Raw genomic sequence first — 17,260 nt, forward strand, 5'->3', positions numbered from 1 at the left:
GCACTTGCTCAGCCGGTAGTTGAAGAGTTCTTTTTCAGTGTCCAGGGCGCCAGTATAGGGCTTCATGAGCCAGGGCATTAGCGGGTAGGCTGGGTCCCCGAGGATGACTATAGGCATCTCCACATCCCCAACAGTTATTTTGTGGTCCGGGAAGTAAATACCTTGTTGCAGCCGTCTAAACAGACCAGAGTTCCTGAAAACACGAGCGTCATGAACCTTGCCCGGCCATCCCACGTAGATGTTGGTAAAACGTCCCCTGTGGTCCACCAGTGCTTGCAGCACCATGGAAAAGTAGCCCTTTCGGTTAATGTACTGGGTGGCCTGGTGGTCCGGTGCCAGGATAGGGATGTGAGTTCCATCTATGGCCCCACCGCAGTTTGGGAATCCCATCGCTGCGAAGCCATCTATGATCGCCTCCACGTTTCCCAGGGTCACTACCTTTGGCAGCAGTACATCAACGATTGCCTTGGCTACTTGCATCACAACAACCCCCACGGTAGATTTGCCCACCCCAAACTGGTTCGCGACTGACCGGTAGCTGTCTGGCGTTGCAAGCTTCCAGAGGGCTATGGCCACTCGCTTCTGTACACTCAGTGCAGCTCGCAACCGGGTGTCACTGCGCTTCAGGGCAGGGGACAGCAACTCACAAAGTTCAAGGAAAGTTCCCTTCCGCATGCGAAAGTTTCGCAGCCACTGGGATTCATCCCAGACCTGCAGCACTATGCGGTCCCACCACTCAGTGCTTGTTTCCCGTGCCCAGAATCGCCGTTCCACGGCATCAACATGACCCATTGCCACCGCGATGTCCTCGGCGCTGGGTCCCCTGCTTTCTGACAGGTCCGTGCTACTCTCAGACTTCAGGACATCACCGCGGTGCCGTAGGCTCCTTGCCTGACTTTTCTGTATCTGCCTCAGGGAAACCTGTATGATAAGCTGCGAGGCGTTGAGAGCGGCCACAACTGCAGCGATGGTCGCAGCGTGCTCCATGCTCGCAGTGCTGTGGCGTCCGCGCTGTCAATGACTGGAAAAGTGCGCGAAATGATTTCCCGCCGGCGCTTTCAGGGAGGGAGGGCAGGAGTGATGGACGGATGACGACAGTTACCCAAAAGCACCCTCGACACATTTTGTTACCCAGAAGGCATTGCCGGCTACACCCAGAATTCCAATGGGCAGAGGGGACTGCGGGAACTGTGGGATAGCTGACCACAGTGCACCGCTTCGAATGTCGACGCTTTCACCATTAGTGTGGACGCACAAAGTCGAATTACTGTCCTTAGTGTGGACACACACGTTCGAATTTGCAATATCGATTACAAAAATTCGATGCAAGTAAAATCGAACTACTCTCGTAGTGTAGACAAGGCCTAAGCTCACTGAACACAGCCTACAATTGCTGTCTGAAGTTCCTCTCCTCCAGTTCCAACCTAAACCTCCTCTACTCTAGCTTTTTCTCATTGCACACTACTAAAACTACTCTTGCCAAAGTCTCTAATGACCTCTTCACTAAAGCTAAATATAGCTCACAAAAGGTAATAAAGAGACGGAGGTGCAGTCATTGTGTCTCCTGGGGAAAGCTGCTGGGAGGGATTAATGTTATTTCAGAAGTAAAAAAAACCCCAGAGTGATAAATGATAAAAATATTATTTGCAAATGGCTTCAGCTGGATGCCTGATAGCCCTGCACAACAGGATAAGGATATTGTCATGGCAGAAAGCAATCAAAACTGTATCCTGACACTGACAGTGCTTGGCAAGAGAGTGAGAATTGAGGAAGTGAAAGAAATAGTCACCTGTTTTTCAGCAATGTCATCCTTTACGTTTAAATACAGGAAGAGGTTAACAAAAAGAAAAAGAGGACTCAGCCTCAGATGGAGTCTATTGCATGAAGGCACCACCGTTTATAGACGCTTGAAATGTGGTCAGTGTCAGAAAGTAAAATAATCAGGAAGAGCATAACACAACTTTGTGGCAAGTTTCTTTTGTGAAACAATAAAAAGCCTGCACAATAGAAGGCAAAAGCCTTGGAAAGGAAGTGTCAAGTTGAGAAATGTTTTGACAAAGATAATACACAAATAAAAGGTAGGAATACTTGGGGAGAAGTAGCAATTGAAAGGAAAACAATTTATATATATATATATATATATATATATATATATATATATATATATATATAACAGAAGCTTCTGTACACATTCAAAGCATGAAGTGGGCTAGGTAAACTCTTGCTGATACACGAAGAGCAAAAATGCACTGAAATTTACCAACGTTAAGCACCAGGTCTGAATTATTCTTAAACTGTCCCAACTTTCATTTCAACTCTGTATGGCTGTTCTTTTAAAAATGGCTGTTTAATTTCTCTAAGAAAAAACACACTGAACGCTAGAAATCACTATCATTAAAACTTACCTACCGTAATAGAAACTGCAGAAGAGCTGCCACAAATGTGAAAGTAGTCCTGAAAATAATAATTTAAGCCCTTATCCTGCAAACACGCAGAATTCCTTGTGATTGCTCACACACTTATGTCGCAACTCCCATGAATAAAGGAACTCAAGTGCATACATTTTTGCAGGCTTGGGGACCTTCGCATACAAATGGTGGAGTATAAATGGATAGTGCAGTATTGCTTGACAGAACATGAAATTCAGCTTCATTTAAAAGTGATCAATTATGTGAAACTCAATCACTTAAAACACTAACAAAAATTAAATAAAGCCTCTTAAAAATTTACTTACATGTATGTTTTAGTAGATTGCTGGGGTGTCTATATACAGGCCATTGCAAATGTGACTCAGGACCAATCCTAGAATGGAGCTACTACATGAGTAAAATCTGCAGGAATGGGCCCAAATCCTCACCAGCTATTGCTTTGATCCAGCTCATTTATATATCGCATCGGATATCCACTACTGGCTCAGTCCAGTAGGTAGTAGGTATATCGGTACAAGTCAGATATCCAGTATAACAATGACTGCTGCTTCTCCTGTTACACTGGGCTGCACAGAAGTTGCTCTTCCCTACTAAAACCCTGCACAGCCTGTGGCAGTTATGGTTTGTGTAGCAGGAAAAAGGGACATGTTAGGCCTTAAAAGGGCTGTCTTTGGGCTCCATGATTTCACATCCTAGATTTTCAAAACAACTATACAGAAGTTATGTGGGTGTGTGGACTCATCTCCTGACTAAAACTAACAAATGGAGTCCTGCCTCTCTATTTTGTGCAGTGGAACTGAGCCAATGCTGCTGTGAAAAGGCCCTCAGCACCCTAAGAGGAATGGACCTGGTTTTACCTCCAGCATCAAATTTTGCTCCCAGTTAGGTTTGACACAAAACCCATTCAAATCATTGGAAAGACTTCCACCTCCAACAGGCTTTGGATTACGCCCTTACAATGGAGTAAATGTGGAATGACTCCTATTAAATCATTTGAGCTACACCCAGGTAACGAGAGCCCTGTGCAGAATCACAGGCCTCTCCCGGGAACCACAGTGGCAAAAGGAGGAGAACATGGGGCCATGGCTCCCAGATTTATATCCGTGGATATCCGCACCCACAGATATAAATTTGTATCTGCGCAGGGCTCTACAGGTAATAGAGCAGAATTTGAACATAAGAATGGCCATACTGGGGTCAGACCAAAGGTCCATCTAGCCCAGTATCCTGTCTTCCAATGGTGGCTAATGCCAGGTGCTTCAACATGGATGAACAGAGCAGGTAATCATCAAGTGATCCATCCCCTGTTGCCCATTCCCAGCTTCTGGCAAACAGAGGCTAGGGACACCATCCCTGCCCAGCCTAGCTAATAGCCATTGATGGACATATCCTCCATGAATTTATCTAGTTCTTTTTTGAAGCCCGTTATAGTCTTGGCCCTCACAACATCCTGTGGCAAGGAGTTCCACAGGTTGACTGTGCGTTGTTTGTTTTAAACCTGCTGCCTATTAATTTTATTTGGCTCTAAATAACTCATTTCTAGGTACAGAACTGCAGTTTTTAGTTTTACTATGTTTTTCACCACATATTCTGCAGAAGTTACAGAGATGCTTCTATACTTTCCTATCAGAAAGAGAAAAGGTTTTATTTATTTTGATTAATAAAGACTTGTTTGGATAATGGCATTTGTAGCACTTGCAAATTTGAAACTGCTGTAAATCTCCAAAGCTCCCCTCCTTTAAGTCTTTAAAAGCTTCAGGAGATTTTCAGTCACTTTAGATCTTGGGTAATGTGATTCGCCATAAATCCCAGTACAGCTAGGAAGCATTAAACACATTTGGTCTGCTAAAAATTTCTCGTAAATGGACAGCTATCATGTTTTCCACTATAGAAACTCCACTCATATCTGTTGTCAATTTCGTAGGGGAGGTTGGCCTTCATGATGTTATAAAGTGTTCTTGAAGCTTTACAAAAGCAAAAATCATAATTTTCTGCAGGTATCATTTCCTCTGCCCAACTAAGCTTTTAATGTTTTCAGTAATGCTGATTTATTGGGATTGCTTAGGGAGGCACTGCTCAGAAGCATCTTTACTCATAAAATCTCAGTGGCAGAGAATAACTTTTATATCTTTCAAACTGTCCATTGTGAAAGATTTTTTTCATTACAATGACAGTGCTTAGAGATTTTCAGTGTAATATGGAATGATAACTCCCTCGAGACTCAGGCTGTGTCTGGTTAGGAACCAGTGAATTTGGCCATGTTCTTCAAGACTGATGAAATATTCTTGATCATGTAGTACAGAAACTAAGTAACTTGCCTGTTTCACTGCTTGAATTTAGAACAGGGGTGGGCAAGCTTTTTGGCCCGAGGGCCACATCTGGATATGGAAATTGTATGGCAGGCCATGAATGCTCAGGAAATTGAGGGTAGGAGTGCGGTAAGAGGTGAAGGCTATGGCTGGGGGTGCGGGCTCTGGGGTGGGGCTGAGGAGTTTGGGGTGCAGGAGGGTGCTCTGAGCTGGGATTGAGGGGTTCGGAGGGTAGCAGGGGAATCCGGGCTGCAGCGGAGGGTTAGGGCTCGGGGGCACTGCCCCGTCCACAGGCGCTGCCCCCGCAGCTCCCATTGGCCATGGTTCCCAGCCAATGGGAGCTGCAGAGACGTGGCTTGGGCACGGACAGCGTGCGGTGCCCCCTGGCTGCCCCTATGCATAGAAGCTGGAGTGGGGACATGCCAGCTGCTTCCCAAGAGCAGCACAGAGCAGGGCAAGCCCCCGACACTGCTCCCAGTCTGGAGCTCCAGGGCCAGATTAAAAGGGTTGACAGGCCCAATGTGGCCCGCAGGCTGTAGTTTGTCCACCACTGATTTAGAACATATTGGTAGTGAAATCCTGGCCCCATTGCAGTCAAGGGCAAAACTGCTGTTAACGTCAATAAGTCCACTATTTCACCCTAGAATTTTATCTGAACTGGGATGTCTAAGAAAACTCTAGCTGCAACCACACAAGTAGTGAATGCTATTAAGGATCATAAGTGTAATAAACAATTTTCAAACTAAAAAAATAGTATGGGCCATTACTTTATAGACAGAAGTCCCAATGGATTTCATTGAGGACTTCTGCTTTGAAAAGTTACAGTTCAATATTGCTTAATATTTGGAAAAAGGGAGTACAATAGGGCAGTAGAATTTTAAGACATTTCCTCAACCAGTGTGACCTGCTGCCTAAGCGGTAAATTCGTGATTTTCTGCAGAAAGATTGCAGAGATAAGATAGCACCATTCCTTTCAGAATTCTTAGTCTTCACACAAGTACTATGTCGGACATCCTGTCTTCTGAGATGTTAGAACCTTATGGAAAAAGCAGAGGTATAGAAGAATAAACCCATGCAAAGAGAGAAGGTCCTCTGGCACCTGCCCTGGAGTATGTGCAAGTGAGATGACCAGGAGCTTATTCAGGGTCCTTTCTCTTTGCTCTGTATGGTTGCTAAATATGTGCATAACACTCATTTCAGTATGCAACATCCTAGAGCTTATGCTATTTTGAGCATAACTTCTTGTTGAGCAATAAGAGATGCCATTATCAAGGATGACATGCGACATCCATTACTACTGGCAGAAAAGCAACAGTTAACATACCACAGAATGAGATTGTCTAAAAGTCCCCTTTCAGTAGCCTGGCAGATCTCATGAACCACTTTAGACTTTGGATAGGACTTCTGATGCGACTATCAATAGCTTAAAAATCTGCTAATATAGGCATGCATGTACTCATCATGATAACTCAAATCATCCTCTTGTCGACCTGTAAATCATGACCTAATCCTGGAGAGGGTTTGAGACAAGCTTAATTCATATAGTGTGTATGAAATTGCTTTTAATAATTAAGAGTGACACCAATATAGCTGAGCTGCAAATAGGAACACATACAGTCTAAACATTAATGTTAGGTAGGATTGTCAATAAGCTAAGGCTTAGTGAGGCTTATAATAGCATAACAGTTATAACTTTCTTAGTATAAGAATTAGCATAAGCAGTTTGACCTACAGTTATAAGATTTAGCAATAAATGCTTTTTGTAATAAACAAGTTAATGATAAAAGAACAAAGCTAATGGAAGTTTGGGGGATTTTTAGTCCGTGTAACCCTGAGGTTAACCTCATTAAGTATATTATATTAATAATTATATTTCTCTCTTCTGCATCTGTGCCCAGCCCCTTGCCTGGTTTCTCATGCTCCATCCCATAAGGCAGCTATTGTTTTAGAATTGCCATGTCAAATTTCAACAATCAATATTCAAAAGGTCAAGCTCTCTTCTACCTCTGTTATTCCAGACATATCCCCTCATTAGTGTACTTTTGTCAGTCAACCACGATGACTCCTTGAACTAGCCATAGCTTTTTCAGAAAAAGTTTAAATTGTCAAGAACACGCTCACCAGGAAAAAATTACTACTTGGTTTTTCTTCAAATGTTCTAGAGAAAAGCACTCATGAAAATTATTCATTTCTGAGGTTACAGATAACCAGACAGATGAATGTGCAGTGGTCACCATTGAAAAGTCAACATTTACTAGTAACTACCACCCCACAATACTTAAGATATCACAGTTATTCCCTTTGGAAGGAATAGGGAAATAACTGGTATCTCAGCTACCACCACTTAGTAAATTAAATGTTGATTTGTTCAATGGCAACCACTGCACATACTTCGGGACTAGTCAGGAGCACTACTCTGAGCCTTTGCAATGGAGTAAGGGGAGTAAAAAGCCCCCTTACTTCACTGCACAGGCTACCCACCACATAAGACCCTGCACAGTAGGAGAGCAGATGCTGCTGTTCAGCTGCTCCACTTCCTTCTATGCAAGTGGATAAAGAGAGGGTGGAGCAAAGGCCTTGCTCCCCATTCATCAGCCACTGCAACTGAGCTACCATGCAAGGAGGAATAACCTGTGCCAGCAAAGGAGCTGCAGCAGCTTGCTTCCTTCATTGGGCAAGAAGGAAACTCTGACCCACTGGATCATAAAGTTAAAATCCAGCCCTTACAGCACTGGATCCAAAGCCCATTAAAGACCCTGGGAGAACCCATTCACTTCAAAAAGGCTTTGGATCGAGTGCTATAAGAATTAATGTACTGTCTGTCAGTAGCACACATGGTTGAGAGGACACATCTAATGGGGTTCCAAAGGGGTCTGTCCTCCATCCAGTGCTATTCAATATTTTCATCAGTGACTTGGATAATGGAGTGAAGAGTATGCTTATAAAATTTGCAGATGATGCAAAACTAGGAGGAATTGCAAGTACGTTGAAGGACAGGATCACAATTCAAAATTACCTTGACAAACTGGAAAACTGGTCTGAAATCAATAAGATGAAATTCAGTAAAGACAAGAACAGAGCACTACAATTAGGAAGGAAAATCAAATGCACACAAATACAAAAAAAGGGAATAACTGGGTGGGCAGCAGCACTTCACAAAAAGATCTGGGGGTCAAAACTGAATATGAACTAACAGTGTGATGTAGTTGCAAAAAAAAGGCGAATATAATTTTGGGGTGTATTAACAGATTTGACTTCTGTAAGTCAAGGGAGATAATTGTCTCACTCTATTTGGCACTGGTGAGGCCTCAGCCTCCTGTGTGAAGTTCTGGTGCCATGCTTTAAGAAAGATGTGGCCACATCAAAGAACGAGACCAGAAGAAAGCAACAAAAAATGCTAAAAGGTTTAGAAAACCTGACCTATGAGGAAAAGTTAAAAAACTGGACATGTTTAGTCCTGAATGAAGAAGACTGAGGGGACACCTGATAGCATTCTTCAACTATGTTAAGCACAGGAATCAAATGTTCTCCATGTTCACTGGAGGTAGAACAAGAAGTAATGGGATTAATTTCCAGCAAGGAAGATTTGGGTTAGGGAAAACTTTATAACTATGGGGATTGTTAAGCACTGGAATAGGCTTCCAAGGGAGACTGTGGAATCCCTGTCAGAGATTTTCAACAGGCTAGACAAACACCGATCAGGCATTGTCTAGGTATACTTGGTCCTGCGTCAGCACTGGGAGATGGATGAGATGATCTCCTGAGGTCCCTTCCAGCCCTACATGTCTAGGATTCTATGGCAGCACTGCATATGTAGAATTAAATGTCCAAACTGTCTTCATTCCATACAACCTGCCTCAGAAAAATCCTCCATATCTTTTGGCCAAGAACAATCTCAAACCAAGATCTATTGACACAGTGCAGCCAAGAGGACCTGTACACCATCATTGCCAGGAGGCATTGGAGATGGATGGGCCATGTGCTTCGGATGGAAACTGATTCCATCACCAGAGCAGCAATAAGATGGACACCTGAAGGCAAGCGAAAACGAGGCCACTCGAAAACAACATGGCAAAGAGCTGTGGAAGCCGAGCTGAAAAATCTGGGGCACAGCTGGGGAACCATTGAAAGACTTGCCAGAAACAGACAGGAGTGGAGGAGCTTCGTCACAGCCCTAAATGCCAGAGGCGTGATAGGAACATGATGATGATGATGGCAAAGCATAAAAAGCTACATTTCAAAAGTGCTAATAGAATCAAGTACCAAATATCTGCTAGTAGGAAGTCCATTTTCTTGAGCAGACTGAATGAAATAAATCAATTTCAATTATACATTATATTGTTCCAGGTCAATGGGCAGCAGCCTGTAAAGAATTTCATTCCTGTCTCTGAGGCCACTCATGTAACACAAGAAATTAATAGAACTGTACACTGTACTACCTTCTAACAATCTTACTCAAAAGACTTGGTCATCTTTTCGCTGGTCATTCAAATCCTAGATTAAACGCAAAGAGTATATTACTGAAACATGACTGATAATAAATTAATGAAAAGGTCAAATTCAAAGCTATGAGTGCACACAGGTCAACTGCTAGGCAGGCACAGAGCCCCACTGAAGTCAAGTGAGACTCCACAAGGATCCACACACAGTCAGTTGCAGGATTGGGGTTTAATATTGTAGTACTGGTCTGTGGTCTGATCCCGCTCCTGTTGGAGTCCAAAAAAAAAAGAAAAAAAAAATCAATGGGGGTCAAAAAATGTCCTACCTTTGAAATAGTTCATCCCCTCCCTGGATGCTGTTTAATCATCCCTGCCAATGCTCTCTTATTCCGGGGATCATAATGCACCTTCATAAAAAGTGTTTTTTGGGGTGGGAGGGGGGAAATCTCAGTTAGGAAACTGTCATTTTCCCTCTTTGCATTCTCACACACTGCTCATTGTGCTGCATTATCAACATATGCCATAGATTTTTGCAGAAATAAAATGTATATATATTTTCAACATTTAATATAAAGTTATCTTGCCAACTTCTCAGAGCCTCACCACCACTCTTTGGAAGCACGTGAATCCTGAGTTTTATGGCAGCCCCTTGTAAAAACAGCTGGCAGCATATCACTGATCAAAGCACAGAGTGCAGTTTTTCCAGAAAGTTAAAGATAACGTACAATGGCAGTGCCCTTGCATTCTTCCATTTCCTATGTTTGTTATATAGTGAATGACATCCAGCTAGCTAGTCTGGATTGTTCACAGTGTTGAATTGAGAACACAGAGTCAGTAAACAGTGAAGACAGCATTTTTAAAAATACTCCATGCAATGTTTTAACACCACAGTAATGTTTATAACAGAAGAGACCACCAATAATATAACTTATTTAAATTCATCTTACACATTTAGATAAATATTCCAAAGCTGTTCAATCTGCACTGCTATATTTAAACTCCTTATGTTGAGAGTTAAATTTACTAAGGATCGCTTCCCAAATCCCAATGTGTATACTGTAAAGACTCATACTCAGATTCTTCGGTGCATTCTGACAATGGTTAAACTCTAAAGAAAAAGCCTTCAATACTGAATATGTAGCATATTGAATATGACAAATACCATTTTATCTTGATGAGACATGTGGAACTCCTGTGCACTGCTTTGAAAATGCATCCTTTGTTTTTCAAATAGTATTTGTTGCCCCTTTTTTTGTATTCAGTAAGTGAAGCTACAACTGATAGAGTATTTGACTACTTTTCACACAGATCACAAAACGAAATCCATGTGAATCAATCCCATTAAACTTAAAGACGAGTGCGCTATTGCACATATCTGATAAATTTATTGTCCAAAACCTAGATGACTAGGTTTTACATCTAGATGTAAAATTGAAGTAACAATTGAATTGTAACTAATGGTTACAGAGCACAGATTGCCTGTGTTAAGAGAGCAGAAAGAATACTATGCAAGCGCTATGAGAGGTTTTGTTTGGTATTTAATAAGTTAAAATTGAACTTGGCCCAGAATGAGGTGTGTTACTAACAGAGCTGTGCAAGTAACTGTTTTTTTAGTTCAGCCTAAAATATACACGTAGTGCACACCCCATCTCAGGTTAACTCAAAATGAAATTTTTGGCAAAATGAGAAAACTTTTCAGGTTTTATTTCAGAAATGTTTCATTCAACCCATGTTTCATTTCATTTGAAGCTTTATTTAGAAAAAAAAATAAAATTGAAGTAAAATTAAAAACAAACCCACAAATCACTTTGAATCAATCAAAGTTTAAATATTTTGTTTTGAAAATGTCAAAATGAAATCTTTCAGCTATTTTGAAATGATTTTTTCCCCCAACCAAAATGACTCAGTAAACTTACCAAGTTTGTGAAGTGTTTTGGTTGACCCAGATCTGAAAATAAAAGTTTTGGCCAGCTCCAGTCTCTACTGAAGTAATGGATCTACACCCACGTTGAATTTCACCCTTACATCATATGGAAAGCATGGATGAAATATCTTATTTTTATTCCAACATCATCTTAACTATCTTCCTATACACATTAGAGCTTATACCTGGATTTGCTCATCAGTCATTTCAGTTTGCAGGTTGTCACACTTTTGCATTCTCCTTGCATTTTGATCTGTACATGAAATTCAAGCAAAACACTCAGATGAATCCTCCCAAGTGTCAAATGGCCTCCAGCAAAAACCTAACTCACTTGGGACAAAAGGTTCACTCAAAACATGGCCTATATTTGCCCAGAAGATCAGTGAAACACATTATCTAGGTTAGTTTGTAGTAGTTTCAGTTTCCAAGAATTTTCATAGATGATACATACCGCCTCACCCTATCTAAATTGTTTGACATTTGAAAGTCAGTGATTAAGTACTGGAAAACCACTACAGAAGGGATGAACAAAACTCAGTCATGGTAGTAGAGGTGGTCTTTAGCTAAAGGTCAAATTAAATTGTACTGCAGATATTTTAAAATGCTGCTTATTGGAAGTAATCCTTTGATCTGTTTTCACTCTACTTTGCTTGATTTACTTTCATTGCTCACTGATGTTAATAATGTTCTTATCTTTCCATATATGCTCACATTCATTATTTCTTACTTTCTCATAACGGGACATTATATTGCTCTTACTCAGATATGTATTGGAATCGGTTTTCATTTTATAGATTATGAAAAAATAAAGAAAAATGCATATTTGGTTTTACAAGAAATTTTATTTGGAGTAGAAAACAAGATGCTCATCTTCTCAAGCTATACTTTATTTTTCAGTACATTTTAGAAACATTTATATTAGAGATTTCTAATGCAGGAGTAATATTAATATTGTAGAATAATGGGCTATTAACTGTGCTTTTGATAGTGTTTAAGAATTCATTACACTTTAGTACTGAGGCATAATGAGAAAATTGTTCTGTAAGTATAAGTGAAGAGGTGCATTAGACTGGAGGACAGTATAACACTAGCATGAAAATAACTTGGTGCTGTGTACTAGGAACTAAAGGACAGATTTTTTTAAAGATAGTTAGGCACCTAACTCCTGTTTACATATACTAATGCAGGGGTGGGCAAACTACAGCCCTCCAGAGGTTTTAATCCGGCCCTCGAGCTCCATTCGGGGAGTGGGGTCAGGGGCTTGCCCCGCTCTGCCTGGCTCCTGGAAGCAGCAGAATGTCCCTCCTCCGGCTCCTACACGTAGGGGTATCCAGGGGGCTCCACACACTGCCCCCGCCCCAAGTGCCACCCCCGTGGCCAATAGGAGCTGCAGGGACGGCACCTGCGGACTGGGCAGCGCACAGAGCTGCCTGGCCGCACCTCTGTGTAGGAGCTGGAGGGGGGACATGCCGCTGCTTCTGGAAGCTGCTTGAGGTAAGCACCACCCGGAGCCTGGACCCCCGACCCCCTCCCACACCCTAACCCCCTTCCCTAGCCTGATCCACCTCCTGCCCTTGAACCCCTCGGTCCCAGCCCAGAGCACCCTCCTGCACTCCAACCCCCAATTTTGTGAGAATTCATGACCTCCCATACAATTTCCATACCCAGATGTGGCCCTCGAGCCAAAAAGTTTGCCCACCCCTGTACTAATGGCATATAAACAAGTTAGCACACAAGTCTACTGGTTGAACTAGCTAGATTCAGTACTGCTATAGGGCCTGATTTTCCCATTTTACTCACATTCAGTAATACCTTATTCTGGGAAGAATCCCATTGATTTCTTGTGGTGCAAAGAAAATATATATATTATATATAGCCAATCCACATAAATTTGTTCTAAGTTTAGAACTTTTTTGTAATATATCCAGATCCCTTTTTAATTAAAGTCAATGTCCAAAAGGAATACAGTCCTAGTCATTGGGAAAAGAGATGAAAGCAAACTATCATCTGAAAATAGAGAGTTCCAGAACAAGGTATTGGACTTTCAGAGGAGACTTCATGAGTTCTCAACTCTGTGGCTGACATGTGTACAGTACTAACACAAACACCTTGGGTGTTAGAAAAGGATCAATTCATAAGTTCTCCCAGAAGCTCAGTCAGGATGACAACATCCATTTGATTCCACATCCCAGTTTCTTCAGAACTCACTCAGACCCCTGTGCAGTCCTAGGCTTTATTCTTCTCTCTGTTACACTGGTGTAAAGTAGGAGTCATTCCAATGCCGGCAATGGAGTCAAACCTGCCCATGTAAAATTGGTGCGAAGGGTGAATGAGGCCCACTGGCTGTGTCTACAATCTTTTATTTCCTGAATTCTACATCCCAAACACGGGATGTTTTGTAGCCTATACCGGCTAATGGCACTGTCCTCCTGGCAGGCTGACTTATTTCAAGTCCTCTTTCGCAGATCATTCTGTTTCTCCTTCACATGGCAGAGAAAGTTCTCTCTGACGGCCAAATCCTGTAAAAAGTTTTGAGCACTCTAGTCTCAATCCAGCAAAGCCTAAAACGTGTACTTAACTTTAAACATGGGGGCATTCCCCCTGACTAACAGGGCTATTCACATGCTTAACTTTATTTGTGTACTCACATGCTCAGCTGGATCAGAACCAGACCGCTCAGCACTTTATTCTTGATTGAGCCCTTATTTGGGTATGTTTAAACTGGGACAAAATCAGAGAGATAAAAGGAAACTCTCCCCAAATCATTCTAAATGAACGACAGTGGAGGTTGGTGCTGACAAATATATACCTCCCCAACATATCACACCCCATTTCTGATTTCCCAAATACAACCAACAAACTAAATCTGGAGCTCTTCCTCCACCCTCGATAAATCATTTCTACTCCTCCAATAGCCTCTCTGCTATGGCCCTTACCCCCACTGCGCCCCTGCTCCTCCTGAAAAAGACCACCACTGCTCCTGCCATCCCTTATTAGGTCATAGACACACACCCCCAAAATCCCTCTTTCACCCCCCTTTGCCCTTTGACAGTCTCACACTTCTTTCCTCTCCAGTCATAGGTCCCTCCCTGAAGTCATAGGCTCGCCAGCTCTTCTGCCTCAGCTTCCGCACCTATGGGCCTCTGTTGCTGCTCCTGTGTGTGTTGGAGTGGAGAATTCTGCTTTCATTAGAGGGAGGAGCTCTCCTAGAAGCTAGTGCTCCATCAGTTCTTCCTCCCCAAACTGCATGCTGCTGCAGTGAAGAACAAGAATCTGTCAGCCCCTTCTCTGAATTATCCCCTGTACTCATGCCATTGTGCTCCTTGAAACACCAGCAACAAAGAGTTTTTATGCATCCAAAGAGGGATGTCATAGGTGGCATTCAGCCCATTAGCCCCTCATTCCCAGCCAACACTGGTTGACAAACATATGTTTATACAAGAAACAGGAGACTCGGCTAACATTTTCACTAACCCAAACCAAAATTACTCCGCACCATCAAGCATTAGAACCAAGCTTGTAGAACTTTAACGGCAATCATTCCAATGCATTAGTATACTAGACAGACAGACATAGGTGGTGTGGACAATTTATCTGCCTTTAGCATATGCATTTCGGCAGCCAAATTGACAGCTTCAGGCAACAATCCATTCAGACTAATTAGACATTGAAATCACAGACAAGGCAAATGGAAAACTTTGTAATAATTTATCTAGATGCCTTTTTGGAAAAACATAGAGCAAAGCAGTTGTTGAAAGGCCATTTGGTGAGGTTGGCAAATAAGCTGAAGGCTCACTAGGTCTGCTAGGAGAAGAGAAAATTAGTTTTTCAAAATGGCTTCCAGAGATTCTTCCAAAGAGCGTTTGAGGTTTCAGCATTTATGAAAAGAGAGACAATTTGAGACTCTGCACTTTGACTTACCACTAGATCTAACAGAATGGATTTTATTGCCAGAGGACAATTTTTTTTTTTTTTAGAACAAAAGGTTGCCCTTTAAAACAACAATAATACTGTTGAACACACACTCGGACAAGTTTGCAGATAGACTATGTTCTTACAAGACTTCCCAACACTAGTGTATCCGAAAGTCTTCCTAACTATGGAGTACATCCTCTGCCCCCTCTCACCTCTAGTGAGCAGGGACTGGGCTTTGTATGTTTTAATGGGGGGTGGAGGGGGAAGGTGGTTTGCATTTTCTAAATGTATATATGGGATTATTTTGGGAAAGTTAAGCCAAAGTTTCCAGCACCAACTTCAACTCTGTTCCCACATCCCTACAGCTGAAGGCCCACAGCAGAAGCTTAAGCTTTTCTTGCTGTGCAGATGAATCCCAACAATACTGTCTTCATCTGCAGGAGGATATAATCTGCTCCCATCTTTCTTTCTTTTATTCAGGACAAAGGGTTTCCACTATGTACTGGGAGACGTTATGGTGGATTAAGGCAGATCCTTGCATCCTGAGAATTCTGATCTCCTTGCCCCAAATTTGTCAGGAGGCAATGAATAGCTGATTGCCTTTGCAAAGAGCAGTAGTCATAAGGATCAGGCAAAACAAGATGTGCTGGGTGCATCTTGAGCCTCTCAAGTTGTCATGTGATTTGGTGGCTGACTAGAGGGAATGTGTAGCAGGGTGCTGGTGCAAAAGCACCTAATTACCCCTGCTCAGCCAGCTCCAATCAAGAGAAATAGATTGGGGCTGGTGAAACAGACCTGATGCCTGGCCTGGGGATTGGCTCCACCTGCGGGCCTGACAAGCCAGCAGTTATAAGGGCTGGGAGCCAAAGAAAAGCCAGACAAGGAAAGCTCCATCTCCTAGCTGTGGGCTGACTGCAGGAAAAGAGGGAACTAACCCTGTAAGCCTTGTATATAGCTCAACACTGGTAGTGGGAGAAGTGTGTGTGTGTGTGTGTAAATAAAACCACGGATGCTGCATAACTGGAAACCTCTCTGCACTTTATTGGGACAGTCAGCGGGCTCAGGAAGAGGGGCGTGGCAGAGAACCTGTCACAGAAGGCATAAGGCAGATAGAAGCAGGCAGTGGCTTGCTGCCTGAGTTGCAAGGAGGCTGTCAAGCAGTGACTGCAAACTCACAGGTTCCCCTCTCCCATTCATGAGGAGTAGGGGACTAGTAATGTGTACGGAGTACACTAGAACCTGATAACAGCTTGTGTAGAATGGATTAGGTATCAGTGGCTTTCTGGACTCTACCTGGAAGGTCCCTTATTCATATCAGGAAGGCTGGAAAAGGAAAAGTACAAGCAAGTTTCCAGTATATATAACAGATTGGACTAGGTAAATTGGGCATTCCCATAGGTCTTGGATACAGGCAAATGTTGACCCACAGAATCATAGAACTGGAAGGGACCTCAAGAGATCATCTAGTCCAGTCCCCTGCACTCAAGACAGGACTGTGTATTATCTAGACCACCCCGACAGGTGTTTGTCCAACCTGCTCTTAAAAATCCGCAATGATGGAGATTCCACCACCTCCCTGGGCAATTTATTCCAGTGCTTAATCACTCTGACAGTTAGGAAGTTTTTCCTAATGTACAAGCTAAACTGCCCTTGCTGCAATTTAAGCCCATTGTTTCTTGTCCTACCCTCAGAGGTTAAGAAGAACAATTTTTCTCCCTCCTCCTTGTAAGATAGTGTAGTCTCTGGTCCATTTGTAGTATGTAGCTGAATGTTCCTCCAGTGTGTAGTTTTGGTAGGAATAATATGGGTCTGTGGCCAATATTGAAAACGTGTTTCAGGGAGTGGAGGATGGATATTTAAAAACCCACTATTTTTCCTATGAGTCAACATCAAAAACCCGTGATTTTTAGAAAAATCATCAGGACAAAATTTATAAGCCCAGGTTTACAACTGAAAGGACACACAAAAAAGACATCTTAGCCAGATCCTGATGCCCATCTCAGTCCACATCCCACAGTAGAAGAACCACTGTTCCTCCTCACCTTGGGTCCTGCACTAAGTGTAACTCAGTTTCTAATGATGTTAGTAGGTTGAAAAGATCATTTATCATTCACCACAGCGCTCATGAAGTTATAAACATGGAGACCAAAGGAGCTCATTTTATAATTACTCAAAACGCTTGCTCTCCAGTTTGATGAAAATAGCCTTGTGCACCATTTCATATTGGATAGTATAGTATAAAAG

General features: G+C 42.5%; 1 long non-coding RNA gene across 1 annotated transcript in view; it reads right to left on the reverse strand.

Moving 5' to 3' along the window:
* LOC135973565 (uncharacterized) overlaps positions 1–17,260 on the reverse strand; it is an 87,639-nt gene that overhangs the window by 28,031 nt on the left and 42,348 nt on the right. The gene's annotated exons all lie outside the window — the stretch shown is intronic.

The sequence above is a fragment of the Chrysemys picta genome, chromosome 9, assembly GCF_011386835.1.
Source record: "Chrysemys picta bellii isolate R12L10 chromosome 9, ASM1138683v2, whole genome shotgun sequence".
In the NCBI taxonomy this organism is placed as follows: Eukaryota; Metazoa; Chordata; order Testudines; family Emydidae; genus Chrysemys; species Chrysemys picta.